Consider the following 12,546-nt stretch of genomic DNA (forward strand, 5'->3'; position numbering starts at 1 on the left):
GAGTAAAAATGGTGTTGGGGAAAAGCAAAGTCTTTTCGTTAAGCAAGTGCATAAAATGTCATCGATACAAATAGAAATGTCATGTTTGTTTGCCGAATTTCCTGTCGTTTCTCCCTAGAAAATACAAATATGTATAGCTGGTGTCTCCATGTGGAACCAATTACTGTATCCAAGTTCAAAATTAAATGTTCCCTGATAAAAAACATTCAAAACAATAAAGTAGGTTGATAATATCCAGAAAACACAAACAAAAAGCTTTCACAATATCTGGGATTGAGTTAGCCAAAGCAAAACCGGATATTTCCGGTTTCATCCAGTCATATCCGGACAAAGTGGTGTGGAATTCGTATGCAATGGACTGAGAAAATCACAGTAAAAATGGTTTTGTACAAAAGCAAAGTCCTTTCATTAGGCAAGTTCATAAAATGTCATCTATACAAACAGAAATATCATGTTTGTTTGTCGCCGTTACACTAGTTTTCTCCCTAGAAAATACAAATATGTAGAGCTGCTGTCCCGATGTGGAACCAATTACTGTATCTAAGCTCAAAATAAAATGTTCATTGATAACAAATATTAAAACAATAAAGTCCGTTGATAATATCCAGAAAACACAAACACGGAGGCTCTAGTAATATCTGGGATTGAGTTAGCCAAAACAAAACCGGATATTTCCAGTTATATCCAGTCATATACGAACAAAGTGGTGTGGGATTCGCATGCAATGGACCGAGAAAATCACAGTAAAAATGGTTTTGAAGAAAAGCAACATATTTTCATTAGGTAAGTGGGTAAAATGTCATCTATACAAACAGAAATATCATGTTTGTTTGTCGCAGTTCCTCTAGCTTTCTCACTAGAAAATACGAAAGTGTAGAGCTGGGGTCTCCATGTGGAACCAATAAGTGTTTCCAAGCACAAAATTAATTGTTCCCCCAAAAAAAAAAACATTCAAAACAATAAAGTCCATGGATAATATCAGGAATACACAAACACAGAGGCTTTTACAATATTTCGGATTGAGTGAGCCAAAACACAACCGGATATTTCTGGTTTCATGCAGTCATATCCGGAGGAACTGGTGAGGAATTCATATGCAATGGACCGTGAAAATCGCAGTAAAAATGGTTTTGGAGAAAAGCAAAGTCTTTTTGTTAGCCAAGTCCTTAAATTTCATCTATACAAACAGAAATATCATGATTGATTGCCGCAGTTCCTCTAGCTTTCTCCCTACAACATACGAATGTGTAAACTGGTGTCTCCATATGGATTCAATTAGTGTTTCTATGGTACAAAATTAAATGTTCCCTGATAAAAACACTCAAAACAATAAAATCCATTGATAATATCAAGAAAACACATACACTGAAGCTATAGCAATATCTGGGATTGAGTTAGCAAAAACAAAACCGGATATTTCCGGTTTCATCTAGTCATATCCGGTGAAATGGTGTGGAATTCGTATGCAAGGGACCAAGAAAATTGCAGTAAAAATGGTTTTGGAGAAAAGCAAAGTCTTTTTGTTAGGCAAGTGCATAAAATGCCATCTATACAAACAGAAATATCATGTTTGTTTGCCGCAGTTCCTCTAGCTTTCTCCCTAGAACATACGAATGTGTAAACTGGTGTCTCCATGTGGATCCAATTAGTGTTTCTACGGTACAAAATTAAATGTTTCATGATAAAAACATTCAAAACAATAAAATCCATTGATAATATCCAGAAAACACAGACACTGAGGCTGTAGCAATATCTGGGATATAGTAAGCCAAAACGCAACCATTTATTTCTGGTTTCAACCAGTCATATCCGGACAAAGTGGTGTGGAATTCATATGCAATGGACGGAGAAAATCACACTAAAAATGGATTTGGAGAAAAGCAAAGTCTTTTCGTTAGACAAGTGCTTAAATTGTCATCTATATTTACAGAAATATCATGTTTGTTTGCCGCAGTTCCTCTAGCTTTCTCCCTAGAAAATACGAATGTGTAGAGCTGGTGTCTCCATGTGGAACCAATTAGTGTTTCAACGGTACAAAATTAAATGTTCCCTGATAAAAACCCTCAAAACAATAAAATCCGTTCATAATATGCAGAAAAAACAAACACAGAGTGTTTCACAATATTTCGGATTGAGTTAGCCAAAACACAACCGGATATTTCTGGTTTCATCCAGTCATATCCGGACAAAGTGGTGTGGAGTTCATATGCCTTGGAATGTGAAAATCACTGTAAAAATGGTTTTGTAGAAAAGCAAAGTCTTTTTGTTAGGCAAGTGCATAAAATGTCATCTATACAAACAGAAATATCATGTTTGTTTGCCGCAGTTCCTCTAGCTTTCTCCCTAGAAAATACGAGTGTGTAGAGCTGCTGTCTCCGTGTTGAACCAATTAGTGTTTCCAAGCAGAAAATTAAATGTCCCCTGATAAAAAACATTCAAAACCATAAAATCCGTTGATAATATCCGGAAAACACAAACACAGAGGCTGTGGCAATATCTGAGATTGAGTTAGCCAAAACAAAACCGGATATTTCCGGCTTCATCCAGTCATATCCGGACAAAGTGGTGTGGAATTCGTATGCAGTGGACCGAGAAAATCACAGTAAAAATGGTTTTGGAGAAAAGCAACATATTTTCGTTTTGCAAGTCCATAAAATGTCATCTATACAAACAGAAATATCATGTTTGTTTGTAGCAGTTCCTCTAGCTTTCTACATAGAAAATATGAATGTGTAGAGCTGGTGTCCCCTTGATGAACCAGTTATTGTTTCAATGGTACAAAATTAAATGATCCCTGATAAAAACATTCAAAACCATAAAGTCCATCGATGGTATCCAGAAAACACAAACACAGAGTCTTTCACAATCTTTCACATTGAGTAAGCCAAAACACAACAGGACATTTCTGGTTTCATCCAGTCATTTCCGGACAAACTGGTGTGGAATTCGTATGCAATGGACCGAGAAAATCAGAGTAAAAATGGTGTTGGGGAAAAGCAAAGTCTTTTCGTTAAGCAAGTGCATAAAATGTCATCGATACAAATAGAAATGTCATGTTTGTTTGCCGAATTTCCTGTCGTTTCTCCCTAGAAAATACGAATATGTATAGCTGGTGTCTCCATGTGGAACCAATTACTGTATCCAAGTTCAAAATTAAATGTTCCCTGATAAAAAACATTCAAAACAATAAAGTAGGTTGATAATATCCAGAAAACACAAACAAAAAGGCTTTCACAATATCTGGGATTGAGTTAGCCAAAGCAAAACCGGATATTTCCGGTTTCATCCAGTCATATCTGGACAAAGTGGTGTGGAATTCGTATGCAATGGACTGAGAAAATCACAGTAAAAATGGTTTTGTACAAAAGCAAAGTCCTTTCATTAGGCAAGTTCATAAAATGTCATCTATACAAACAGAAATATCATGTTTGTTTGTAGCAGTTCCTCTAGCTTTCTACATAGAAAATATGAATGTGTAGAGCTGGTGTCCCCTTGATGAACCAGTTATTGTTTCAATGGTACAAAATTAAATGATCCCTGATAAAAACATTCAAAACTATAAAGTCCATCGATGGTATCCAGAAAACACAAACACAGAGTCTTTCACAATCTTTCACATTGAGTAAGCCAAAACACAACAGGACATTTCTGGTTTCATCCAGTCATTTCCAGACAAACTGGTGTGGAATTCGTATGCAATGGACTGAGAAAATCAGAGTAAAAATGGTTTTGGGGAAAAGCAAAGTCTTTTCGTTAAGCAAGTGCATAAAATGTCATCGATACAAATAGAAATGTCATGTTTGTTTGCCGAATTTCCTGTCGTTTCTCCCTAGAAAATACGAATATGTATAGCTGGTGTCTCCATGTGGAACCAATTACTGTATCCAAGTTCAAAATTAAATGTTCCCTGATAAAAAACATTCAAAACAATAAAGTAGGTTGATCATATCCAGAAAACACAAACAAAAAGGCTTTCACAATATCTGGGATTGAGTTAGCCAAAGCAAAACCGGATATTTCCGGTTTCATCCAGTCATATCCGGACAAACTGGTGTGGAATTCGTATGCAATGGACCGAGAAAATAGGAGTAAAAATGGTTTTGGGGAAAAGCAAAGTCTTTTCGTTAAGCAAGTGCATAAAATGTCATCGATACAAAAAGAAATGTCAAGTTTGCCGAATTTCCTGTCGTTTCTCCCTAGAAAATACGAATATGCAGCGCTGGTGTCTCCATGTGGAACCAATTACTGTATCCAAGTTCAAAATTAAATGTTCCCTGATAAAAAACATCCAAAACAATAAAGTACGTTGATAATATGCAGAAAACACAAAGAAAAGGGCTTTCACAATATCTGGGATTGAGTTAGCCAAAGCAAAACCAGATATTTCCGGTTTCATCCAGTCATATCCGGACAAAGTGGTGTGGAATTCCTGTGCAATGGACTGAGAACATCACAGTAAAAATGGATTTGGAGAAAAGCAAAACTTTGCATTAGGCAACTGCATAAAATGTCATCTATACAAACAGAAATATCACGTTTGTTTGTCGTCGTTACACTAGCTTTCTCCATAGAAAATTCAAATATGTAGAGCTGGTGTCCCCATGTGGAACCAATTACTGTATCCAAGCTCAAAATAAAATGTTCATCAATAACAAATATTAAAACAATAAAGTCCGTTGATAATATCCAGAAAACACAGACACGGAGTCTGTAGCAATATCTGGAATATAGTAAGCCAAAACGCAACCATTTATTTCTGGTTTCATCCAGTCATATCCGGTGAACTGGTGTGGAATTCATATGCAATGGACCGAGAAAATCGCAGTAAAAATGGTTTTGGAGAAAAGCAAAGTCTTTTCGTTAGGCAAGTGCATAAAATGTCAACTATACAAACAGAAATATCATGTTTGATTGCCGCAGTTCCTCTAGCTTTCTCCCTAGAACATACGAATGTGTAGAGCTGGTGTCTCCATGTGGAACGAATTCGTGATTCCCAGCAGAAAATTAAATGTTCCCTGATAAAAACATTCAAAACAATAAAGTCCATTGATAATATCGAGAAATAACCAACACTTAGGCTGTAGCAATATCTGGGATATAGTTAGCCAAAAGAGAACCGGATATTTCTGGTTTCATTCAGTCATACACAGACAAAGTAGTTTGGAATCCGTATGCAATGGACCGAGAAAATCACAATAAAAATTGTTTTGGTGAAAATATAGTCTATTCCTTAGGCAAGTGCATAAAATGTCGTCTATACAACCAGAAATACCATGTTTATTTGCCGCAGTTCCTCTAACTTTCTTCCTAGAAAATACGAATGTGTAGAGCTGGTGTCTCCATGTGGAACCAATTAGTGTTTCCCAGCACAAAATTAAATGTTCCATGATAAAAACATTAAAAACAATAAAATCCATCGATAATATCCAGAAAACACAAACACAGAGGCTGCAGCAATATCTCAGATATAGTAAGCCAAAACACAACCATCTATTTCTGGTTTCATCCAGTCATATCCGGCCAAACTAGGTTGGAATTCGTATGTAATGGACCGAGAAAATCACAGTAAAAATGGTTTTGGAGAAAAGCAAAATCTTTTCTTTAGGCAAGTTCATAAAATGTTTTCTATACAAACAGAAATATAATGTTTGTTTGCCTCAGTTCCTCTAGATTTCTCCCTAGAATATACGAATGTGTAGAGCTGGTGTCTGCATGTGGAACCAATTAGTGTTTCTATGGTACAAAATCAAATGTTCCCTGATATAAAACATTCAAAAAAATAAAGTCATCGATAATATCCTGAAAACACAAACAGAGTGGCTGTAGCAATATCTGGGATTGAGTTAGCCAAAACAAAACCGGATATTTCTGTTTTCATCCAGTCATATCCAGACAAACTTGTGTGGAATTCGTATGCAATGGACCGAGAAAATCACAGTATAAATGGTTTTGGAGAAAAGCAAAGTCTTTTCCTTAGCCAAGTGAATAAAATGTCATCAACACAAAGAGAAATATCATGTTTGTTTGCTGCAGTTCCTCTAGCTTTCTCCACAGCACATACGAATGTGTAGACTGGTTACTGCATGTGGATCCAATTAGTTTTTCTATGGTACAAAATTAAATATTCCGTTATAAAAACATTCAAATCTATAAAGTCCATTGATAATATCCAGAAAACACAAACGCAGAGGCTGTAGCAATATCTGGGATTGAGTTAGCCAAAAAAAAACCAGATATTTCTGGTTTCATCCAGTGATATCGGGACTAACTGGTGTGGAATTCGTATGCAATGGACCGAGAAAATCACAGTAAAAATGGTTTTGGAGAAAAGCAAAGTCTTTTCGTTAGGCAAGTGCATAAATTGTGATCTATACAAACAGAAATATCATGTTTGTTTGCGGCAGTTCCTCTAGCTTTCTCCCTAGAAAATACGAGTGTGTAGAGCTGGTGTCTCCCTGTTGAACCTATTAGTGTTTCTATGGTACAAAATTAAATATTTCCTGATAAAAACATTCAAAACAATAAAGTCCATTGATAATATCCAGAAAACACAAACACAGAGGCTGTAGCAATATTTGAGATTGAGTTAGCCAAAAAACAACCAGATATTTCTGGTTTCATGCAGTCATATCTGGACAAACTTGTGTGGAATTCGTATGCAATGGACCGAGAAAATCACAGTAAAAATGGACTTGGAGAAAAGCAAAGTCTTTTCGTTAGGCAAGTGCAAAAAATGTGATCTATACAAACAGAAATATCATGTTTGTTTTTCGCAGTTACACTAGGTTTCTCCCTAGAAAATACGAATGTGTACACTGGTGTCTCCATGTGGAACGAATTAGTGTTTCCCAACCCAAAATTAAATATTCTCTTATAAAAACATTCAGAACAATAAAGCACATCGATAATATACAAAAAATGCAAACGCAGAGGCTGTAGCAATATCTGGGATATAGGAAGCCAAAACACAACCGGAAATTTCTGGTATCATCCAGTCATATACCCACAAAATGGGGTGGAATTCCTCTGCAGTGGACCGAGAAAATCACAGTAAAAATTGTTTTAGAGAAAAGTGAAGTTTTTTCGTTAGGCAAGTGCATAAAATGTCTTCTATAAAAACAGAAATATCATGTTTGTTTCCCGCAGTTAATCTAGCTTTCTGCTAGAAAATACAAATGTGTAGAGCTGGTGTCTCCATGTGGAACCAATTAGTGTTTCCCAGCACAAAATTAAATGTTCCCTGATAAAAACATTCAAAACAATAAAGCACATCGATAATATCCAGAAAACACAAACACAGAGGCTATAGCAATATCTGGGATTGAGTTATCCAAAACACAACTGGATATTTCTGGTTTCATCCAGTCATATCAGGACAAAGTTTGGTGGAATTCGTATGCAATGGTCTGAGAAAATCACAGTAAAAATGGTTTTGGAGAAAAGCAAAGTCATTTCCTTTGGGCAGTGAACAAAATGTCATCTATACAAACAGAAATATCATGTTAGTTTGCCGCAGTTCCTCTAGCTTTCTCCCTAGAAAATACGAATGTGTAGAGCTGGTTTCTCCATGTGGAACCAATTAGTATTTTACAGTATAAAATTAAATGTTCCCTGAAGAAAACATTCAAAACAATAAAATCCATCGATAATATCCAGAAAACAAAAACACAGAAACTTTCACAATATTTCGGATTGAGTTAGCCAAAACACAACCGGATATTTCTGGTTTCATCCATTCATATCCGGACAAAATGGGGTGGAATTCCTCTGCAGTGGACCGAGAAAATCACAGTAAAAATGGTTTTGGAGAAAAGCAAAGTCTTTTCATTAGGCAAGTGCATAAAATGTCATCTATACAAACAGCAATATCATGTTTTTTTGCCGCTTTATATCTAGCTTTCTCCCTAGAAAATACAAATGTGTAGACTGGTGTCTCCATTTGAACCACTTAGTGTTTCTACGGTACAAAATTAAATGTTCCCTGATAAAAGCATTCAAAACAATAAAGTCCGTCGATAATATCCAGAAAACACAAACACAGAGGCTGTACCAATATCTGGTATTAAATTAGTCAAAACACAACCGGATATTTCTGGTTTCATCCAGTCATATCAGGACAAAGTTTGGTGGAATTCGTATGCAATGGTCTGAGAAAATCACAGTAAAAATGGTTTTGGAGAAAAGCAAAGTCTTTTCTTTAGGAAAGTGCATTAAATATCATCTATACAAACAGAAATATCATGTTTGTTTGCCTCAGTTCATCTAGATTTCTCCCAAGAAAAAAGGAATGTGTAGAGGTGTTGTCTCCATGAGGATCCAATTAGTGTTTTCCAGCACAAAATTAAATGTTCCCTGATAAAAACATTCAAAACAATAAAGTCCATTGATAATATCCAGGAAACACAAACACAGAGGCTGTAGCAATATCTGGGATGGAGGTAGCCAAAACACAACCGGATATTTCTGGTTTCATCCAGTCATATCCGGAAAAAGTGGGGTAGAATTCATAGGCAATGGACCGAGAAAATCACAGTAAAAATGGTATTGGAGAAAAGCAAAGTCTTTTCCTTCGGCCAGTGAATAAAATATCATCTGTACAAACAGAAATATCTTGTTTGTTTGCCGCAGTTCCTGTAGCATTCTTGCTAGAATATATAAATGTGTAGAGCTGGTGTCTCCATGTGGAACCAATTAGTGTTTCCCAACAGAAAATTAAACGTTCCCTTATAAACATATTCAAAACAATAAAGCACGTCGATAATATCCAGAAAACAGAAACACAGAGGCTTTCACAATCTTTCGGATTGATAGCCAAAACACAACCGGATATTTCTGGTTACATGCAGTCATATCGGGACAAAGTTTGGTGGAATTCATATGCAATGGACCGAGAAAATCACAGTAAAAACGGTTTTGGAGAAAAGAAAAGTATTTTCCTTCAGGCAGTGCATAAAATGTCATCTATACAAACAGAAATATCATGTTTATTTGGCAGAGTTCCTCGAGCTTTCTCCATAGAAAATATGAATGTGTAGACTGGTGTCTTCATGTGGAACCATTAGAGTTTTTACGGTACATATCATGTATCTTTGCCGCAGTTCATCTAGGTTTCTCCCTAGAAAATACACTTGTGTAGCCTGATGTCTCCATGTGGATCCAATTAGTGTTTCTACGGTACAATATTAAATGTTCCCTGATAAAACACTCAAAACAATGAAGTCCCTCGATAATATCCAGAAAACACAAACACAGAGGCTGTAGCAATATCTCGGATTGAGTTAGCCAAAACCAACCGGATATTTCTGGTTTCATCCAGTCATATCTGCACAAAATGAGGTGGAATTTGTATGCAATGGACCGAAAAAATCACATTAAAAATGGTTTTGGAGAAAAGCAAAGTCATTTCGTTAGGCAAGTGCATAAAATTTCATAGTATAAACAGAAATATCATATTTGTTTGCTGCAGTTCCTCTAGCTTTCTCCCTAGAAAATACGAATGTGTAGAGCTGGTGTCTCCATGTGGAACCAATTAGTGTTTCCCAGCACAAAATTAAATGTTCCCTGATAAAAACATGCAAAACCATAAAGTTGTTGATAATATCCGGAAAAAAAAAAACACAGGTTCTGTAGCAATATTTGGGATTGAGTTATCCAAATTAGAACCGGATATTTCTGGTTTCATCCAGTCATATCCAGACAAAGTCGTGTGGAATTCGTATGTAATGGACACAGAAAATCACAGCAAAAATTGTTTTGGCCGGCGCCGTGGCTCAACAGGCTAATCCTCCGCCTTGCGGCGCCGGCACACCGGGTTCTAGTCCTGGTCAGGGCACCGATCCTGTCCTGGTTGCCCCTCTTCCAGGCCAGCTCTCTGCTGTGGCCAGGGAGTGCAGTGGAGGATGGCCCAAGTGCTTGGGCTCTGCACCCCATGGGAGACCAGGAGAAGCACCTGGCTCCTGCCATCGGAACAGCGCGGTGCGCCGGCCGCAGCGCGCTACCGCGGCGGCCATTGGAGGGTGACCCAACGGCAAAAGGAAGACCTTTCTCTCTGTCTCTCTCTCACTGTCCACTCTGCCTGTCAAAAATTAAAAAAAAAAATGTTTTAGAAAAAAGCAAAGTCTTTTTGTTAGACAAGTGCAAAAAATGTCATGTATAAATGGAAATATCATGTTTCTTTGCCGCAGTTCCTCTCGCTTTCTCCCTAGAAAATAAGAATGTGTAGAGCTGGTGTCTCCATGTGGAACCAATTAGTGTATCTACGGTACAAAATTAAATGTTCCCTGATAAAAACATTCAAAACAATAAAGTCCCTCGATAATCTCCAGAAAACACAAACACAGAGGCTGTAGCAATATCTGGGATATAGTAAGCCAAAAAACTACCGGATATTTCTGGTTTCATCCAGTCATATCTGGACAAAGTGGGGTGCAATTCAGATGCAGTGGACCGAGAAAATCATAGTAAAAATAGTTTTAGAGAAAAGCAAAGTCTTTTCGTTAGGCATGTGCATAAAATCTCATCTATACAAAAAGACATATCATGTATCTTTGCCGCAGTTCATCTAGGTTTCTCCCTAGAAAATACACTTGTCTAGCCTGATGTCTCCATGTGGATCCAATTAGTGTTTCTACGGTACAATATTAAATGTTCCCCGATAAAAATATTCAAAACAATAAAGTCCGTCGATAATATCCGGAAATCACAAACACAGAGGCTGTAGCAATATCTGGTATTGAGTTAGCCAAAACAAAACCGGATATTTCTGGTTTCATCCAGTCATATCCAAAGTGGGGTGGAATTCATATGCAATGGACCGAGAAAATCACAGTAAAAATGGTTTTGGAGAAAAGCAAAGTCTTTTCTTTAGGCAAGTGCATTAAATGTCATCTATACAAACAGAAATATCATGTTTGTTTGCCGCAGTTCCTCTAGCTTTCTGCCTGGAAAATGCAAATGTGTAGAGCTGGTTTCTCCATGTGGATCCAATTAGTGTTTCCCAGCACAAAATTAAATGTTCCCTGATAAAAAAACACGCAAAACAATAAAGTCCATTGATAATATCCGGAAAACACAAACACAGAGGCAGTAGCAATATCTGGGATTGAGTTAGGCAAAACACAACCGGATATTTCTGGTTTCAACCAGCCATATGCAGATGAAGAGGTGTGGAATTCGTATGCAATAGATGTGAACATAAGAGTAAAAATGGTTTTGGAGAAAAGCAAAGTCTTTTCATTAGGAAACTGCATTATATATCAGCTATACAAACAAAAATATCATGTTTGTTTGCCGCAGTTCCTCAAGCTTTCTCCCTAGAAAATACGAATGTGTAGGGCTGGTGTCTCCCTGTGGAACCAATTAGTGTTTCCCAGCACAAAATTAAATGTTCCCTGATAAAAAACATTCAAAACAATAAAGTCCATTGATAATATCCAGAAAACACAAACACAGAAGCTGTAGCAATATTTCGATTGAGTTAGCCAAAACACAACCGGATATTTCTTGTTTCATGCAGTCATATCTGGACAAACTGCTCTGGAATGCCTATGCAATGGACCAAGAAAATCACAGTAAATACGGTTTTGGACAAAAGCAAAGTCTTTTCGTTAGGCAAGTGCATAAAATGTCATCTATGCAAACAGAAATATCATGTTTGTTTGCCGCTGTTCTTCTAGCTTTCTCCCTAGAAAATACGAATGTGTAGAGATTGTGTCTCCATGTGGAACCAATTAGTGTAACTACAGTACAAAATTAACAGTTCCCTGATCAAAACATTCAAAACAATAAAGTCCATCGATAATATCCAGAAAACACAAACACAGAGGCTTTCACAATATTTAGGATTGAGTTAGCCAAAAAACAGCCGGATATTTCTGGTTTCATCCAGGGATATCTGGACAAACTGGTTTGGAATTCGTATGCATTGGACTGAGAAAATAACAGTACAAATGGTTTTGGAGAAAAGCAAGTATTTCTCTTAGGCAAGAGCATAATGGTCATCTATACAAACAGAATTATCATGTTTGTTTGCCGCAGTGACTCTAGGTTTCTCCCTAGAAAATATGAATATGTATAGCAGGTGTCTCCATGTGGAACCAATTAGTGTTTCTCAGCACAAAATTAAATGTTCACTGATAAAAAAATTGAAAACAATAAGGTCCGTTGATAATATCCGAAAAACACAAACACTGAGGCTCTAGCAATATCTGGGATTGAATTAGCCAAAACCCTACCGGATACTTCTGGTTTCATCCAGGCATATCTGGTCAAAGTGGTGTGGAATTCATATGCAATGGAAAGAGAAAATCAGAGTAAAAATGGTTTTGGAGAAAAGCAAAGTCTTTTCCTTCGGACAGTGCATAAAATGTTATCTATGCAAACAGACATATCATGTTTGTCTGCCGAAGTTCCTCTAGCCTGCTCCCTAGAAAATACAAATATGTACAGCTGGTGTCTACATGTGGAACCAATTACTGTTTCCCAGCACAAAATTAAATTTTCCCTGATAATAAACATTCAAAAAAATAAAGTCCGTTGATAACATCC

This window comes from Lepus europaeus, chromosome 11, assembly GCF_033115175.1.
Source record: "Lepus europaeus isolate LE1 chromosome 11, mLepTim1.pri, whole genome shotgun sequence".
Classification (NCBI taxonomy): Eukaryota; Metazoa; Chordata; class Mammalia; order Lagomorpha; family Leporidae; genus Lepus; species Lepus europaeus.